The sequence below is a fragment of the Ptychodera flava genome, unplaced genomic scaffold, assembly GCF_041260155.1.
Source record: "Ptychodera flava strain L36383 unplaced genomic scaffold, AS_Pfla_20210202 Scaffold_39__1_contigs__length_1403739_pilon, whole genome shotgun sequence".
In the NCBI taxonomy this organism is placed as follows: domain Eukaryota; kingdom Metazoa; phylum Hemichordata; class Enteropneusta; family Ptychoderidae; genus Ptychodera; species Ptychodera flava.
In genome coordinates, this window is record NW_027248361.1 from 1,367,296 (window position 1) to 1,378,398 (window position 11,103).

At 34.6% G+C, this 11,103-nt stretch overlaps 1 protein-coding gene across 1 annotated transcript in view; it reads right to left on the reverse strand.

The window, feature by feature from the left end:
- Positions 1-10,489, reverse strand: part of LOC139127965 (uncharacterized) — a 33,163-nt gene extending 22,674 nt beyond the window's left edge. The window contains exons 1-3 of the mRNA XM_070693814.1: positions 10,208-10,489; positions 7,794-8,022; positions 5,564-5,767 (exon numbers count right to left, since the gene is read on the reverse strand). The gene's annotated coding sequence lies outside the window, so the exon portion shown is untranslated. The remainder of the gene's footprint in view (positions 1-5,563; positions 5,768-7,793; positions 8,023-10,207) is intronic.
- Positions 10,490-11,103: the final 614 nt, after the last annotated feature.

The window sequence follows — 11,103 nt, forward strand, 5'->3', positions numbered from 1 at the left end:
ACCAATTTACAAGGCACGATAATCTAATCAAAAGGTGATGGCTCTACGCAATGTCTATACTTTCTTTTCAATGTGGTCAGACCTCAGTGTGTTCACAAAGCTAAATTAAGACGCCATTGTTTGCATAGAAAATCCAATTTCCTTAAAACCACACACAGTTAATTCACATTACAGTGCACTGTGTACAGAGTCAGTATGTGTGTGTGTGCATCTACAGTTGAAATCTAACTATGCTACAGATAGGGTTGAGACTTGCCTTTGATTTGGATGACTGTTCCATTTAAAGTAGAATGCGCCTCGGGAACAGATATTCGGACTCTCAAACTTTTAAAATTCTTTTCTGATATACCACTTGTGGGGGTTCATTTTAAAGCTTTTGGTGTAAGAAAACATTTTACGGTCTTCATTTTTCGAAAATCAAAAATTGTATTTTTCTCCATAGAGTTAACACAGGGATGGCAGCCATTTTGAATTTCAAATATAGGTAAGTTTGTAATTTGTTTCTCAAGTACCAAAATTTACTTGGTGACCCCTAATTTTAATTCTTGATTTGTAAGAGAATGGTTGAAATATTCCTTAAGGAAAGTTTAAGCAAAAGTTTAAGTCTTTCACTTTTGAAGCATGTACTACCTTAACACTTAGTGACCAGGCCACACAGGAAGGGGCTCAAGATAGTTCAACTGTGTAAAAACTTTGGGCTCAATCACTTGGAATACATTGGCATAATAAATGAAATCCAATATTTTTATTTCAGAAATGTGAGGATATGCAGTGGCACACTGTATGACCACTGGGAACCAACCAAGGAAAGCTACAAAGGATTGTGGGTAATTGCAAGCTCATACTACATGGCGGATATTTTACCAGGAAGCCAGAGTGTCCTATTATAGAAGACTGTGAGATGATAATAACACAGAACAAATGCAGACTTCAACCACCATTTGGGACCTTAACAGGTATAATTTACAATCAATTGCATGATTATGACATTGGTGAGATTATTTATGGAAGAAATAAAGAACAACTTTGTACACTACGATTCTCTGTTTGTCTCAATCTGTCAATAATAACAGTGTATGCTGTAATATTTTGGTAATATTTTCATAATTGTTTTTCTATAAAGCAAAAAACATGTTCTCACTACATTGTCTCTACAATACATGTACAAATGTATGCTGAAAACCAAATCATTAGCTAAATCTTTTTGAGACCTATGCACAAGCGTGTTGTCAATAAATGTAATTGAGTCCAGACTGAATTTATAATACTTGTCAACATTTGAGGGTACATATGTACACAGGCTTTGTTGACAAGGGGATTACTTGGTTTGTGATATGATTGAGGTGTAGAACAAGAAACTGCAGTTTTAGTGAAAGATGGAAAACACAAATCATGGACATACATGTATTGGAATATGGAGCTTTAATATTGCTAGTCATGACTGTCTTTTACTGATGTAATATAAAGTCAATTAATTACTTGAAGTTGAATTTTGGGTCATTATCTAAAATTACACTGCAATTTGTGATGTCCTAATATTAGTACTGTTAGTATGAGCACAATTTTTCATATTTAAAGATGACTAACAAATTTGACAAAGCCTGTCACCCTTTCAACCTCAACTTTCCAGTACAGAAGTCCAACTTTGCAACAGCAAACAATAGGACTGTCTCAACATTTGTGGCAAAAGGATTAAGCTTTAACAAATGTTAAAAAACATTATATAATATTTATATAATATAGAAATGTTATTAATATATCAATTATATCAATATCATATACAAATATAAAAAATTTTAAAACTATTTCTCTCTCATGTGTCAACTACATTGGTATAGTAACTCTACAACCACAGAAATCATTGCTCACCTTAGAAAAATTGTCAGCACTCATGCATATTTCATTCATTTTTAAAACTGTGCTCTATATTCTCCACGTTTATCACATATAAAGACGGAGAGTGGACTTGAATTATTCAGCAGAATTTCCGTGAAGACAATTTCATCAGACTGATTGAAGTTTTATAGGTTACAAAAGGTGAGGACTGGAAAGAGACAGGGATTGGTTTGGAAACTCAGAGAGACAGCAAGCCAAGCAGCAGACTATAATTCCTCAGATTTGAAGTGATCAGAGTCGACAGAGGCAACTCACTGAGTAAAGATGTCAGTACCCAGTCGTATCCCAACAGAGTGGATATCTTTTCATGATAGAATGGCCATTAGAGTTACTTAAAGATTACTCACTGTTGGCTGCTATCATCATTACTTTAAAACCAAAGTCTTGTCTTTCATTATCCACTGCCTATATCAGTTAACTTGCATGTGCGTGGAAATTTCACAACAAATTATTCCTTCTATCAAAATTTTGCCTTTCTATCGGTTTCATTTTAGTCAAATTTGCCCGTTTAAAGTCTCATGGATATAATTATTTCAAAATGGTAGTTTTCCAAGTCAAAAAATTACAAATTTTGCAGAAAATGTGGAAGTTGTTTTTTGTTAAATGGTCGATAACACACTATATTAACCTGTCCCTTCAAAGTGCAATCAGCCAATCACATTACAGTAATTGCTACTTTAACTGCTCAAATTTGGATATGCACTGCTACAGACAGGATCTACAGTGCATGGTAAGGAAAGAAAAATTTGTAAACAGATTGAGACAGAAAGTAAAAATAAATCAGACAGTTTTCTCTTGCCGGAAAAAAATCAATTTTTTTTCAATATCCTTGTTTATCGATATTTCAAAACATCTGACATGACTTTTTTGATTTAGTTAAGTCCATACATTTCTCTTTCAAGGACTTGACATGTGTTTGTATTTTCCTTTTTGCTCAATGTTTGTTGATGCCTACTGTTTGCATTACTCAATCTCATTAACATTTATTACGTCATTGCGATTATTATCAGATTCTGAATGGGTGACACTGTTAATTTTACCACTACGTAAGCTGCCACTTTTGAAAAAAACTCTGGAATCATCAGAAAAGTCTGAAATTTATAGCATGCGGGCATTTCAAAAGACTATCAAACATTTGTGGTTGTGGAGAAAAGAGAAAAAATTATCTTGGCATTCTGTTGTGTGCAGTATCTGTTGTGGACTAAGTGTAAGCTACACGAACATACAAACGCAGACTTTAAAATACCTTGCTGATCAAATAGCTTTCGAATATTAAAAACAAACAGAAGATGGCAGGTGAATATTGAATAGGTTAAACTTAAAATCTGTTTTGTCTGAATACAATTTGAATATTGTTTTAAATTACATAATTGTTCTATGAAGTAGTGTCCGAAACCAAAGTAACTTGTTCAATTTATGTAAGATGAAAATAGACTGCGTAATTTCTTTTCTTTACTGTAAAGGCCTCTTTTTTGAAGGTACGAGTTAATGCACGTGGTGCTGGAGTCCATTATGAAAATAAAAAGTACATTGTGAGGAAAGCACAAAATTGGCAGCTGAAATAATATTGTACACAAAACAATAACAGCACATCAATTTGACGGGTGTATTTATAGAAAAATCAATTGAATTGTCAAGTTTATTCAGGCTGGGTGCACGTTTTCAAGGAACGTGTGAAGCCTGGATGTCAAACATGTCAAAGTCTAAAATATTAAACTCTCATTAGCAGAAGTGGCTGGCCTATTACAATCAGATTTCTTAGTGGTAAAGATCAAAATCTATCATGCGTTTTTGAATTATGGTCTTACTACTTATTTTCGATATTATCATTTAAGAATTTTTCACGATAAATTATACGCTCGGTCGTAAGTGTAATATACTTTGTAACACAGCTGAAAATATCACAATCTGGCATTCCCACAACATTAACTCATAAAGCAAAACACTGACATGAAAACTGACTCTGCTATTTTTTATATCATCATTAAAGTATTTTTCATGATAAATTATACACTTTGTTTTAACTGTAACATTTTTCATAGCACTATAGAAAATATCACTATTTGGCATTCTCACCTGATAGCAACTCTGAAAAGCAAAACACTGACACAAAAACTGACCTTTCATTTCTGAAAATACACCGTACAGGATGATGGACGAGTAGAAAACAGGAAGAATGAAAATTCTTTGAAGTTAGTAAAAATTTAACGTTAAATCTTACTTCAGATAGACAGTAGTCATGGTAACTTGTTGTCATGGCAAAGAAGCCCATTTACAGAATGAGGTAATACTTATTGCCAAATTGAGAAACAATGACACCGGCACAAAACCAAGTCTCGAACTCACCATCCTCTGAAAGTGAGTCCATGACTTTGGCAATAACTGGGTCTACAACCAACCACCTTTTGCATATGATTGTAACACCTCTCTGACTGGGATATAAATGATAAAGTACCGGTACAAACAGCTTTGGAAAAGTATTTAAGGACATAATATTTTTTATACAATTACTGATGAAAGTAACTTTTTAGGAATGGAAAAGAAAGTATATATATGAGGGTACCAGTATAGACATGGTAATCCAATTTTGTAATGGAAAAAACTCACACATAATTTGTCTTTCGTAAGGCTATTTTGTTTGAACTTGTATTCAATATTGAGAAAACAAATACAATCTTTAAAGGCCTGTGTAAGGCGTCAGATCATCTTGCCAGGAAATTTATTTACTAGATTACAATTTGAATAAAAACAAACGGCTATGACACCTTCATAATCCTCTTACAGACAAGAATAAACTCAGTCCCAAGGATCAAATCCCCGGCCTTTAAGAGCAAGAAAATTTTGACTTTGACACTTTAGTATGGAAAGTAAATGTAAACCCTGGATGAAACAAAGTCCTTTTTCGTAGATTGATGACTTTGTGAGTTGGAAAACAGAAAATCCAAATTGTCAGAAAAATGTACAGTGCAAGCCTTGCTGTGTTGACCAAAAATATTCTGAAAAGAATTCGCAATTTTATGACTGTTATCAAAGCAATTATTTACTGCATACAAATATGTCAGTTGTGTACATGTATTGAATAAATAAAACGGTGAACTCTTCACTGGAAATTTCCTTTCATTCATAATACTGCAGTCTCAGTCTTAACCTTGGACTTGATGAGAATTTTCACAACATTTTGGAAAACAGGGCATGTCAATAAAACATTAAAGGGCTATTTCGGCACAACTCTTCTCTACGGGTGCTATACTATCGAGAGTGAACATCTCCGTACATAGTGAAAAGTTGTTTTTCGTAAGAAATCAAAATTCTGATAACTATATCACCCTGGCAGATCAGGATAAGATTAAGAATACTTTCACACCTTTTAACTTGAAATTCACGGCATGTCATGGTAAATATCAGAGTAACGTTTTATTCAACCAATTTTTTCTATTTTTATTTCAATGCTTACCTGTCTTTCAAAAAAAATTTTGAATTTGATAATTGCTCATCAGTAAAATCCAGGTTTTTACCTTTGCTATCTGTAGAACACCAAATTTGGAATTCTTGAAATAAAATCATTTTTCCCTGATGATAATCAGTCAGTAAAAGACGGCTACAAGAGTTCATTGAATATTTGCAAGACACAAAACCTAGGTAAATTTGACTTTATAGAGATACTCACCAGTTTTGTAAAAACAAACAGATTAATCCAAAATGTTGGAGTTGATGTGCAGGCTGACTTGGAAGTAATATTTAAGTGACAATCTCAGTTTTTCTGCAGTTCAGGACACATTTTCCCAGTATTTTCCTCAGCATGTAAAAATTCCAGCGAATTGTGGAGTCACGTATCCCAGTGGTATCGCAGTACCTGGTATGGCATCTTTCACTGAAGGCAAGAAGCACACAGAATGGGAATATTCCATCTTAGCAGAGGGGTGGTTGTTCAAAACTGATGAAGAATGCATCTCTCCTACTGCATATTGAAAATTAAACTTTTTAAATAAATTTTAACATATTTTTAATAAAACAGAAAAAATATGCTTTTTCTTCACTGATTTTCTGGCTCAATATAAAATACCTGATTCTCTTTGCTGTCTGAGCTTGACAGACTTACCTATGATTAAATGGTTCATCCCATTCAGATCTATTGTTATGCAAAAACATTGACTTCCCCAGGCTGAGTGATTGCAGAAATAAAAAGTAAGAGTACCAATACGTCACAGTCAATGTCAAAGTCAATGTCACATGAACCACCTACTTTCAAACTCTCTGACAGACATCATTTCTCTTTCATAGTAAAATCTCTCACAACATTTAACACAGCAGTGCTCAAAATTATCACAGATATTACAGCTTACTGATGTACCGGTATATAAGGCAGTAAATTCTGTTGTCATTCCACTCCAGTTAGCACAGTTTGTAGTATGGCATAAATACGCAGTGATATAAAAGTTTCATGGCCAATTTAAACAGCTGTTATCAGAAATCATGACACATTAACATTCTTAGTCTATTTTGACATGTCTGTCATAATGGTCTGTTTACCTGCCTGTCTTCTCTCTCTCTCTCTCTCTCTCTCTCTCACACACACACAACATATATACCTGTACACAAACACATATTCTCAAACTCATATGGAAATCAAAGTTCTTAACATTTGACAGAAAGTACCATGATTGGGAAATTAAAACTGTTCTGATCAACACTGGCATAGACAGTCAACAACCTAGACACAAACAGAGACACAGAGACAGATAAAAAATGATGTCAAAGATAGCCACAGACAGGCAAGAAAGAACTGCAATTGGTACACTTTTCTCATACATTCAAGCACATTACAGAAAGATTTCACAAAATCTAACAACAAAATGTCCACCTCTGTTGAAACAATTTTAGCTTTCAGAAGTCAACTATCATCCACTGTATTGCAAATATATTCACAATTGAATAGGCTTTCACTATGCATACTTATAAAGACCGACTGTTACAATCAAAACACAGTGAGAAGCAATGATTATGTACACTGTACTTCATACAACCTGCGTGACAAAAAACATTACACAACATTCCATATTATGTTATTGGTATGGTAGCCAATCTGAAACTCAGTGTACCCTGTATTTCAACGAGCGGTAAATATTTCCATGACAGTTTTCAAATCCTTTCAAGTATATATCTGTGGTCAGCAAAGAGTAAAAACATTTACTGGTACTTTGATCAACCCAGTGAAAAAACCGTCGATTTTTGATTCACAAATATATGTGTATCATGGGAGTCATTACATTGTATGTTTCCAAATTATTTCAGATGAATTTCGTGTGAGCAACTATTCATGTTGTTCTACTCAACAAAACAAACTAAACTGTAAGTGGTCAAATATTTATTTCACTCCAATCCTTGCAGATTAAATAAATGCTTCAATGACATAAATTATGGTACATACTAGAAATTATGTCATCAACATATTTTATTTTGTGTACACAATAAGTGTGAGTATGGCTCTGATGATTAATAATTCAACATGTTCCAGTGAGCTGTACTGCATAAATAACTTCTCATGAGGAACAAAAATTACTAAAATAATTTGAAAAGATCACTAAATTGTCACCTTCATTTCAAATGTCATCTGATCAATACGATTACCATGTACCCCTAAAACCAACAATAGAAAATTTTTGAAAGCTCCTTTTAATATGTCAAAGTTTACAACGACTTAAAAGCAATCGATAAATTCAAGTCGAGGGGTGTGAAATGCTAAATAAGAACATTAATTGAATAATTCATTGGAGTTTTCTGACATTGTTGATATATTTGTGTATTTAGATTTATCTAGATGTGACAAGGGTCACTCACACGAGGCTCCAGTCTTTTAATTAATAAATCTTACTTCAAGAACTTTCCTATCTTCTCACCTTTTTGAACTGATACGACTGACACCATTACACCCTCTGCAGTAATGGTTGCTCCCAGTGCCAAACCACATAGTTTGCTTTTCACTACTCCATCAGATGAAGGTTGATGACCCTTTCCAAAAATGGTTTGGTCCATATCTGCATCTCATCTCATCTCATGTCCACCGCATTCCCTCTTCTCCACCTTTGCTCACAATGGTTGAGTCCATTCTTCTCTTTCATATCCTGTCTGAATAATTACATTAGAAAACTTTCCTGTCATTCATTTCAGATTGTTTACTCAATGAAAATGCTATATACACACCATAAATGCATACACAATAGAATTATAAAAAAAAATCAATACATCAAATTAACTTGATACGATCAAACATTTATTTTCCTTCTGGACACACATTTCTCACAATTATCAGGCCCAGTACACTACATTGGTTGTACTGCTCACAAAATTTAGGTCAGTCTTCAACCAGATTTGTGGCATACAAACAATTTTGAAAACCAATAGGCAAGTGCCAATTTACCGAGTGATCCATAGACAGTAGGGTGGGCCCCTTATACTCTTTATAAATGATCATTCATTTACCAATCACTAATGTCTGTTACAAACAAACTTTAAAGGGATGTTGAAAATAGCGGCAACCAGCAAAAACAATCAGTTATCTGCTAAAATTTGCTGGGTGTGAAAATTGTTAGTGTAGCAAAAATTCAGGACATTATGCACACACTTGAGGTACATGTAGTATTCGGCTTGAAAGTGAAAGACTAGCTCAAACTTTCCTCAATGAACTTTCAACCATTCTCTTACCAAATCAAGAACATAAATAAGGGGTTACCGTGCAAAATTTGGTACTGGGGAAACAAATTACTGAACATTAACCAACATATGAAATTCAAAATTTTAACTATGTGGGGCAAAACAAAATTTTCAATTTTCAAAGAATTAAGACGTTCAAAATTGTTCTTACCCCAAGAGCTTTAAAATGAGTCCCAAAAGGTTGAAAAAAATTGACAGCCTGAATATCTGTCCCCGAGGTGCATTCTACCTAAACGTGCTCATACAATGTGACTACCTATACCTTCCAAAGGCCTGTAAACAATTTTCTACATCCCCCGCACATATTCACAGAGTCATTTTCCTGATTTTTTACCAAGGTTACTAACAAACACCATGGAGGTAGGCAAACACAAACTTCAGTAATTTGAGTCTTTTTTACCCTATAACCATATACCATGGGTAATGCAGTGCTGTTCCCATGTAGAAAATACAAGAAGACATCTTTGTCGAATTGGTATTTTTTCGAAACTTAGTTTCACAAAAGACTCCGTACAAGAAACCACGTTGAAAAATCTATTGTAAGAATGATGTCACCATGCTGTATTTCAAGATAAAATTGCAAGATTATTTTTTTCTTCACAAAATGACGTCCAAAAAAAACTGCTGACTCAGCAATATTTTGAATAATTATCATTGCTGGGTCTGCAACTGATTTGTTTGTTCATGCATCTGAAAATTATTTTTAAATTAATATTTTAGAACTCTACACTGAAGGGAGAGTACAATGCTTCAGTCTTGATCATTTTTGACACATGATTCAGCTTTAGGCAGACCTAGTGACTGACAAGGGCAAATAGGACATATTGTGCTCAACAGCTTGGAAAAACAGGGGGCCATTGGATTTACATAACAATGCCTAATTTACATATTGTTTCATTGTGAAAATGTAATGTTATTTATGGTTGCCAACATTATGAATAGACTGCTAAAACAAAGAGAGGGGTGTCCCACCCCTAAAAATTCCTGTGTGGAGAACGGTCAACCCTGTAGGTAACAACAGATCAGAAGCTGTTTAGCAAAACAGAGGCCTTGAGAATCTCAATCTGAGCACCGAGCTACAAAAGGAGCTCTATGATCAGAGGGACTTCAATAAGCAAGAAAATAAAGGACTGCGGTACATGGTATCATCAACATCGTTTTTGTAGACGACAAAACATTATTTGCTTGTTTTGCCCTTGGTGTTTAGAAGCCTCAACTTACAGTCACACACAATGGAGGCTACAGTGCATCACTCCGCCTGGACTTACTTAATGAGATGCAAATGAAGAGTGAACAATTAACACCTTGTTTGATTAGGAAACTATCCTTTGTTTCTAATAATGACAAGACGTTGACGCTTGTACAATGTCTGGGCATAACTGTGGCACGACGACAGCACTTCCGGTACTAGCTGCAGTACAGCAAGTCGAGGTTTTGGCCGGGGTCGAGGGTCGGACGACAACCCCTGGCAAAACCCCCAGCTACTGCACAGTACATGTACACAGTCTCACTGTTATCCTATCCGAAATACCGAACCATGTAATATTAAAACAGATTATTACGCGTGTCACGTTTACATATTATACAGAATAGTACCTACGTTACCATCCCCACTTGAGCCAAGGTCCAAGGAGCTACCAAAAGAAGGTCCATCCACTGCATGACCCTTGCAATCGGCCATTGATAACGTGATCTTGATTTAAACTCCACGACCGTGATTTAACCAAACTAAGCCTCCACTGTAATATATGTGTCAGTTCAGAAAGGGTTCACCGCATGGTCTTCCTGAAGACAAACACAAGCCTTCACGGTCGCAAAACTTGCAAAAGTAAGAATTTCAACACAATTTAAATTTGGCGCTGTGAAATGTCAGGGAGGTTTACCTATCTCATCTGCGCATGCGAGTTCGCGAACACTTTTAGGTCAAAGGTCACACCTCTCCCATTTACTCCACTGTGTTACAAAATTGCACTTTTTTGTTGATGTGAGAATAGACTTTAAAAAGTTTTTAAAGTCTATGATGTGAGAAATGACAGCACGGTATCGCGGTATTATGGCTGCTTCAATATGCCTGAAATAAAATCAGATGTAGAGATACCGAAGTTCCAACCCTTAATTGTTCTTTGCTGTTCACGACACAGGCACTCGGTTGCGACAAATCACCACGGTCGTCATCATCATCATCATCATCATCAACTTTACTTCATGTACACAGCCGCGGAAGAGTCGTCTTCTCATCTTCTCCTAGGGTAGTTAAGGCTCCGATGTTTTCTTGTTTTGGGGTTTTTTGGTTTGTCGTTTATGTTTGTTTGTTTGTTTGTTTATATATATATATATATATATATATATATATATATATATATATATATATATATATATATATATATATATATATATATATATATATATATATATATATATATATATAAAGTAAAGTAAGCCTTTATTGAAATCGTATCCCAGTTGGGATCTTGATCATAAAGTACAATAAAGGTT